Source organism: Prunus persica, chromosome G6, assembly GCF_000346465.2.
Source record: "Prunus persica cultivar Lovell chromosome G6, Prunus_persica_NCBIv2, whole genome shotgun sequence".
Taxonomy (NCBI): Eukaryota; Viridiplantae; Streptophyta; class Magnoliopsida; order Rosales; family Rosaceae; genus Prunus; species Prunus persica.
In genome coordinates, this window is record NC_034014.1 from 9,499,900 (window position 1) to 9,509,456 (window position 9,557).

Consider the following 9,557-nt stretch of genomic DNA (forward strand, 5'->3'; position numbering starts at 1 on the left):
TTTTGTTTGAAAAATCTTTTTACCTTTTTTCTGGCCAAAATCATTTTACTTCTTTCCAAGTTTGATAAAATATACAGACAAAGAGAGAAAGTTTCCAACTTTGAAGACAACTACATCAACTAAATAAGACGACGGTAGACCACGACGGTTCGTCAGTTGTTCTAGCGTCGTCTGAAAATTGACAAAGTTGTTTTTAAAATAATAGTCTTTTTTTATATGCTTGTTTAATTGCAGGTTTGATTTCGCTGAACAATGGTTTTTGTTTTTCCCTTATTTGATAAAATATAAAGAAAAAGAAACTAGGGTTGGTATCTAATATAGACGACAAAATATCTTATTGTTTTACGTCGTGTGAATGTTAATACCACGACGGTGTATTACTATTGACGTCGTATGAACATAAATACCACGACGTTATATAATTAATAGTTTACCACGACGGTGTATTACTATTGACGTCGTGTGAACATATATACCACGACGTTATATAAATAATGGTTTTAAACATTTATTACGTCTGAGATTATTTCATTGCGTCGTCTAAAATCATATCATACGTCGTATTTTTTTAATACCGTCGTTTGTGTTCTTAATGTTTTCCTGAAATATTTTCACTTGCAGTTTTGTCTGTTAAAATGGTTTCTCAACAACAAACTAAGGATTCTGGCTCCAAGAAGCTTGGAGTGGTAGCTCCCCAAGACAAGTCTTCGAAGGAGATGAAGTCTTCGAAGAAGATGAAGTTTGCTTCATCATCTGCTGAGACAGAACCAACCAGCCAGACAACAATCTCTGATGATTCAAAGACTGGTCGAGGTATGAGCACAATGCCTCGTGTTGTGAAGAGAAAGCTTCAGAAACTGAGGCCAATTGTTGAGTACAATAAAAGGGGGAAAGGTGTTGGCCAAGCACATATTGAGATGCAGTCGTATATTGGTGTCTTGGCACGCTCCAGGATCCCACTTGTGGACAAGAAATGGTCCCAAATCCCAAAGGATATAAAGGAGCAGATTTGGGAAGCAGTTGACATGGCTTTTGTCGTAGGCCAAGGGGGCAAGACCTCTGTTTTATCTTCTGCTGCCAAAAAATGGAAGGATTTCAAGTCTACACTAACGAGGCATTATATCCTTCCATACACCAATGACAGGGAGAAATTAAGCCAACCCCCTGAAACATATAAATTCATAGAGAAAGCACAATGGGATGCCTTTGTAGCTTCAAGGCTATCCAAAGATTTTCAGTCTGTGCATTCTCAACATTCACAGATTAGGGAAAAACTCGAGTACAATCATCGATTGTCTCGAAAAGGATATGCTGGATTGGAGGATCAATTGGAGGAAACCATGCCTGGGGTAGAAATTGATCGATCTACCTTATGGAAGAGAGCTAGACAGGACAAACATGGTAACATCCCTGATCCAAAGGTGGCAGAGAAGGCAAAATTAATTGTAAGCCTACTCACTCTGTTTTAAATTTTTATTAAACTGTGAATTATTCTTATTACGTCGTATGTTATATTTTTCGTCGTGTGAATGATATTACCACGTCGAAAAGTTTTTAAAAATGGTTGAAGTAGTTGAATAGGAGGATCACTATGACTATAGCCCTTGGTAAATTTACCGAAGACAAAAATAATTTATTTGATATTATGGATGACTGGTTACGGAGGGACCATTTCGTTTTTGTAGGTTGGTCTAGCCTATTGCTCCCATTAGTCAAAATTGAGCGTTGTTAGGTTCAATGGTTCTTAAACTTTGACACAATTTCTATTTTGATCCCTCAATTTCCAAAATCGTTCCCATGGTCCGTCAATTTTGTTAACTTTTTCTTTTATATTTGAGCATATGCATGGCACATGGTGTACTATTGAGGGTCAAAATCGAAAATTAGTTCACTCCTCGGGTAAATTAAAAATATTCAGATGGTGAAAGGAATATTCATTTGTTGGGAGAAAGGAATATTCGTATGGTGGAAATTAAAAATAATACAAAAAGACCATTTTACCCCTGTTTTTAGCGGAAAAGATAACAAAACTGATGGCATGACCATTTTGTCCTAACAAAACTGAAGTTGAAGGACCACGAGAACGATTTTAGAAATTGAGGGACCAAAATGCAAATCAGATCAAAGTTCAAAGACTATTAGACCTAAAATCCTAAAACCTAATAAAGTTCATAAGCAATCTATAGTGGTTTCCCATAGAATAAGCAAATATAATTTTCAGTGCATTTCTTTTCAGACAAATAGGGCTTGGTTCTTCAGAAAAAAAAAATGGCTTGGTTCATGGTCTCTCCTTTCCATTTTTATTTATTTAAGAATGACCAAGATTGGAGATTTGGTTGTATCTCAGTGCTTACGCACTCCAAATCCATGGTTGGATATATGATCATACCTTCCAATTTGTTATTGTAACGGAAAAATAGCTCACCAGAAAACTGGAAGATGGTCTATCACTCTGAAACCTTTTCTTTTCTTGTTACATTGGCCCAAAGCCCAAAAAGCTGGGTTAATCGTTTTATTAGTCCCTGAATTTAGACCCAATTTGCATTTGAGTCCCTCAATTTTCAAAATGGTTCCCGTGGTCCTTTAACTTCACTTTCGTTAGGACAAATGGTCTTGTCGTCAATTTTGTTAACTTTTTCAGTTAAATGCATGGGAAAAATGGTATTTTTATATTAAAACCAAAAAAATGAATAAAAAATAATATTTTTAAAATAACAATAAAAGAAAATCAAATAAAAAACCAACCAAAAAAAAAAAAGAAAGTTTTGGGAGGAGTATAAATTGAAATATAGGGGGGGAGAGAGAGTTTATTTTTAATTTTTTATTCATATTTTAATCAATTTTGATACAAAACCATTTTGCCCATGCATTTAACACAAAAGTTAACAAAATTGACGGCTGGACCATTTGTTCTAAATAAAAACTAAAGTTAAAGGACCACGGGAACTGTTTTAGAAATTGAGGGAATCAAATGCAAATTGGGTCTAAGTTCAAGAACTAATAAAACGATTAACCCCGAAAAGCTAAACAAACCACCAATGCTTATACAAACGATCCAATCCAAAGCAAAAACTCATAAGCCCCGTTTGGTGGACTGGATTGGATTGATTATGATAAGACTTCGAGTGTTGGACTGAGTTGGACTTTAAGTCCTCTGAGTTGTTCGAAAATGCTATAAGAGCATCTCCAACAGTAGTAGCAAAAAACAACTCTTCAAATTGAAGTTTGTTAACCTACGTGGAAATATGAAAAGCCTTATTTGCTATTTGAATAAAATTTATTCCAACAGACTCTTCAATTCAATTAATGCAATATCATGAAAAAGAATGAAAAATATGAAAACAAGTGAAAAATGTCTATGTATTTATTATATGAAAAGAGAAAAAAAAAAAAACATGTTTTTAACATTTTCAAGGTATGTTTTGTTTTGCCAAAGTAAAATTAAATGTTTGAAGAGCCAAAGTCAACTTATCAGTCCTGAAGAGAGATAAAGAAGTTGTAGCTTTGATTACTGAGGTTGAATAGGCTATTGGAGGGAGTTTTTCTAATGTGGCTCACCTATTTTAGAATTCCAAAGATGTTGAAGAGGCTATTGGAGATGCCCTAATGAGGGAGTTGTGGGAGGGGTTCGATCCCACTATCCAACAGGAGAGAGAAAATATTGGACTTCAACTTTTTTTATAATTGAATGGTTGGATTGAATCCCTCATTGAACCCCCTCACCAAAATACCTCTCATTATAGAAGCACCTTCAGTTGTTTGGTAGATCAATAAGCAGCACTAGACTGGACTTAAGTCCATTGCACTGTTTGGTACAAGACTATACTGGACTGCATTGGACTTCAATATTTTTTATATATGTATTTTTTTGTGTTTATTTAATATCAGAAATAATTAAATTTATGAAAAAACATGCGCACATAATTAAAAGTAAGAAAGCCCCATCACATACTACTTATTTGCTTTTACCCCGTCACAGTAAAACATGTCCAAATATAACAAAGTAAAAACTCACCAATCCAATCTGGATTGGACCTATGTCCAATTAATTGGACTCATCTAGTTCAATTCGGCCCACCAATTCGGCGCCACGTGTCAAAAAATAAGTATAGCCACCCGGGGATACTATTTAAATACACTATATTCAAATGGTATTGGCCCATGGCTATACTATTTAATTAAAAAACAATAAGAAAAAAGTACCCTCCTAATTGCATTAGTTTGTACTTTATACATATTAATTTGCTAGTTTCAACATATCTAAACTAGATATTAATCAGCCACTATATAATATTGTAATATAATTTTTATGACATGCATTATTCTTAATGAATAGTATGTGAGAATTATTTTGTATAATACGTGAATTTTGTGTCTTACTGCAAATTTTGTAAAAAATACGTGTATTAAATATTAGAAATACGTATGTACATGCACAATACGACTATTCCACATTTCTATTTTAAAAAACGTGAGACGTGCATAAAACACGAATGTATTATTAAAAAATACGTACGTACGTATATACTAGAGTATTAAATGTGAAAGAGCTAAATTCTTTATATGGGTAATAACTCTGGAAAAGTAAAAAATTAAAATAGGACAATAGAGACTCGAGTAATGGCCTAATAGTAATGGATAACTACTCTTATCGATAAACGAAAATCGGGAAAAAAAATTAAAAGAAAAAAAGGATCCCAATATATATAAAAGACTATAGCCACTCGTCTATACTATTTATTGACGACAATTTTTTATTATAAAAAAAACAGTAACGCCGCCCCACTATACTATCTTTTTAAAAACATTTGAAAAACTCTAGTATAGCCGCACGACTATACGATTTATATATATATATATATAAAGTGAATAGATTCACGGCCCTTTTTCGTCCACGTGTAAAATAGTATAGCCGTGCGGCTATAGTTGAAAAATTAAACATGGAGTATACCCCCACCAATTAGCCGCCACGTGTCAAAACTAGTCTATTTTTGAAAAAAAAAAACATGGAGTATAGTCGAGCAGCTGTAAAATTTTTTTTATAAAAAAAAAGGACCCTCTAGCACCACTTGTCAAAAATTAATTATTTTTTTATTTTTTAAATCGTAGTATAGCCTCCCAGCTATATTATTTAAATGCATTCACGCCCGCTACACCCGACTTACAAAGTTTCGTAAATATTTTTTCGCAGTTGTATTTAAATAGACGTCAGTTTCAACAATTTCATATTTTAATTTTCGCGCGTGTGATAGATCGTCGTCTTAAAAGTTTTCCTTTATTGCCATATTTTTTTAAAGGCCCATCTTAGCAGTTTTTGTTTTTGTTTTTGTTTTTGTTTTGGTCATTTATAGCGTGTAAACTGCTAAGATGGATGTTTAGAAAAATAAGGGCAATAAAGGAAAACTTTTAAGATGACAATTTATCACACGCGCTCAATTAAAATATGAAACTGTTGAAACAGACATCTATATAAATAGATTGCGAAAAAATATTTACGAAACTTTGTAAGTTGCGTGTGATTAAAAAAAAGCATCTTGCACGCGCAGAAGCGCTTGCAGGGAGGCGTCAAATAAACTTTAGGAGCTATGGGGATTCTTATTCAATTAATTACCCACATATTAATATTATCCAAAGCAAATTCAACATGAATTGGAAAATCTCAAATAATTTAAGTAAAATAATATTTTCATTTCACACAACGTCGTAGTTTTAGATTATGTACATATGTATATATTAACATAATATGCACATAAGAGAGACATGCAACGATCAAGACCACTTGCACCACCCATTCCTCTCTAATTGATCTTTCACTTTTTCATTGTCAATCTATACATAAATAGCATGAGATGAGACCAAACTTAAACATATACTTTTAAATTTGTACTAATCAAATTTTTGCATAATTTGGGAACATGTATACTCACCTTCAATTTTGATAGTTTATCCTTTGCTGCATGCCTATTTATTTATAAATTTTTTTAAAAAACTTAATTAAGGGGATTAAATGGGTAATTTAGTTTAAATTAATAGAATATAACACTATAATATATCGAATCTATGGATATAAATGAAAATTTTATTAAATATTTGACTGAAGTTTGGATTACCTAAATTTTTGTCTTCAATAATGCATTGTGTATACGATATATTGAGTGAAATGCATAACAATTGTCTAATATCGATGATATTGTTAATGTATACATTTTGGGTTTTTCTTTTGGCTTCCCTTGACAACTTTGTAATAGGATTTCTATTGTTATTTATCAAGCTCAAGCTTAGATTAAGAATAGCTTCTCTAGGTGTTCTTAACTAACAACTATCCTATGGAGATTCAAGCAATTTGACAAAGATAAGTATTTGGCCAAGGTCTAGAGTGTGTGAAGGTTGTTGTGTTCTTGATTGAATATCCTTTAAATTTACCCCTCGTGACCTAAGTACCAATTTCAATTGGTATCAGAGCACCAGCTCTTAACATAAATAGAGAGATCCTTTGGGTGCTAGTTGGTATTAGGTGTGCAAACATAAAAATGGATCAAATTGCTCCTTGCATTCATGATGAACTTGCCTTGTTTGTTAAGAATTATAGAAGGGTTGTCAAAGATAAAACCAAAGTCACTAGGAATTGTCAGAATCTTCCTAGTTTGTCTACATGTGTGTCTCAAGACAATGTTTTTAAGGAGATGAATGTTTTGGACTCTTATGGCTTTAGGGAGGACAAAAGTTTGAAAGGTCTTGTAAAGTGCTATCTATGTGGTGGTACTGGTCACATTGATATGGAATGTGCAAATAACCACAAGACAAAGTTTAATGGGAGAGAAGAGTCAATTATTGCACAATGGAGTGATAATGGTAGTGATGATTCCAATAGCTATATCACTTCATCTTATGAAGAGGCAAATAATTTTGCCCTTGTTGGTTTTGTTCATAACTCTAGCCTTGCTAGAGTTCCTGTAGTTAATAAAGAATCTGTGTCTAGAGATGATATGCAAAATGACCAGCCATATAGAGAACAAGATGACCAGTCATACAAGGAACAAGATGACCAGTCATACAGGGAACTATGTGAAAAGTATGATATGCTTTTCAATGAAACCTGTAATTTCAAAGAACATAATCTCATGATGGAAGAAAAGGTCAAGGAACTTGATGAACTGAATGAAACTCTCAAAATGGCCAAAAAGAAGTTGAGTGATAGCTTGTATGAGAATGAAGTTGACATGTATGAATTGTATCATAAAGTTAGCACTTTTGAAAAAGAAAATTCTGATTTGATTAAGAAGTTGAATGTACTTGAAAATGACAAATCCTTGTTCCTTCATAGACTGATTTTATTTGAGTTTGAAAAGTCATTAGTTGAGCATGAAAATATAGTTGTGCATGATAAGTTTGTGGTTGAAAATTCTGATTTGCAATGCATGTTATTTGAGAAAGACATTGAGGTTCAAAACTTGTTTGAGATGATAAAATCACTTGAAAACAACATGGTTAAACAATCTGAATCTTTTGATGCTTTACAATTTGAAAATATAAGATTGGAACATGAACTTAAGTTGGAAAAAGAAAAGGTTCAAGATTTAACCATTGGTGCTGGGAAGATTGATAAAATGCTCAATTTTGGAAAATTGTTCGGTGATAAAAGAGGTTTAGGATATATAAATGAGTCTTCTACACCTTCATCATTTGAGACAATCTTTGTCAAAGATGTGTCAACTCAAGAAGCTCCAAAATTTGTTCATGGTCTCAACTTGGGTTTTGATTCTATGAATATTGTTTCTAAGGGAAAGCTGTCTCTTCCACAATCCAAATTTGTGCCTACCTGCCACCATTGTGGTGTGAAAGGACACATTCGACCTAGGTGTCATATCCTTAGGATTGAGTCTCAAGTTTCCAAAGAAAGTGAGTTTAAGACTCATGTGTCCTCTTTTAAGGGGTATGCGACTGTAAAGTCTGTGGTTTGTACAAGAGATAAACATTCTTCACTTGCAAAATTTGGTTTCCTACAACCAAAAAGGTTCATTCCTATATGCCATCATTGTGGCACATTAGGACACATTAGACCAAAGTGTTTTGATTTTAGGAATTTTGAGCAAAAGCCTTTTGTTCATTTCAAGAAAGTAAATGATGACTCACTTCAAACTCAAGTGAATGATCTTCTTTATAAAGTTGTCAAAATTCCTAAGGTGATCTCTTTGCCTCATAAAGTCTCAAAAGTGAAGCAAGTTTGGATCAAGAAGGAAGACCATGTTCTTCCTCATGTTGGTGACTAGTTTCTTTATTTTATGTATCTAGACCATTCTCTTATTTGTGTGTGCTTCATGGTGTCTAGATACATTGTCATGCATTTGCACCGTGTTCTTTTATTTTATTACTTTTAAATGTGGTCATTGCATGCATATCTTTCAATCATCTCTCTCACAGTGCTTTGAATCTTGGGTGATCAACAAAATTTCATGTTCTTTTGAACTTGTTCACATTTATCTTGTTGGTCTTGTCCAAACATTTTCCCTTGGTGGCAAGGAATACATTCTATCCATTGTAGATGACTTCTTTGGATGTATTTGGGTCTCATTCTTCTTGAAAAATCAGAAATCTTTCAAAGGTTTAAATCTGTTTGTCATCTTTTACAAAAAGTGCAGATGACTAGTCATTTGCCTCTTGTTAGAATTAAAATAGATCATGGTTATGAGTTTGAGAATTCTCAGTTTCTGAAATTTTGTGAGGAGATGGGAATTAAGCATGAGTTCTCTACACCTATTACACTTTGGCAAAATGGTGTTGTGGAGAGAAAAAAAAAATAGAGTTCTTGTTGAGATGGCTAGGATGATGCTCAATAGCAAAAATTTTGCTAATCTTTTTTTTGGGCTGAAGTCTCAAACATGGTATTCTTGAGGTATGGTGCCAATCAAACTCCCTATGAGCTTTGGAAAGGTAAGAAACCCAATGTGTCTTATTTTAGAGTCTTTGGTAGCACATGTTAGATCTTAAGAGATTGGGAACACCTTGCCATGTTTGACTCTAAAAGTGACAAAGGAATTTTTCTTGGGTATTCCACTTCAAGCCGAGCCTATAGAGTATACAATATCATGTCAATATTGATGACTTTGCTGCTTCTATTGAGATGGCATTAGATGAGGATGGTCTTTTATCTTCTATGCTTGAGGGAGAATCTCCAGGTCTGAATCTAGTGGTTGACCTGTCAACCTTTAGCAAATCGGTTGACCAGTCAACTCTTGACAATTCTATTCCAGTTGACATGTCAACTTGTCATAATCAACCTCAAAATCCCAGCTCATCTGTCCTTGTTGAAAACTCTCTATAGAAGCATGATAGGAAGCCTTCTCTACTTGACTGCAATTAAATCTGACATTTCCTATAGTATAGGAGTTTTGTGCTAGGTTGCAAAGTGATCCCAATGAGTCCCATTTGTTTGCTGTCAAAAGAGTCATAAAATATGTGAGTAGAACTTTTGAGTTTGGGTTGTGGCATACCTATGATACGTGTCAATCTTGTTGGGTATAATGATGCCGATTGGGCAGGTTGTAGTGATGATAGGA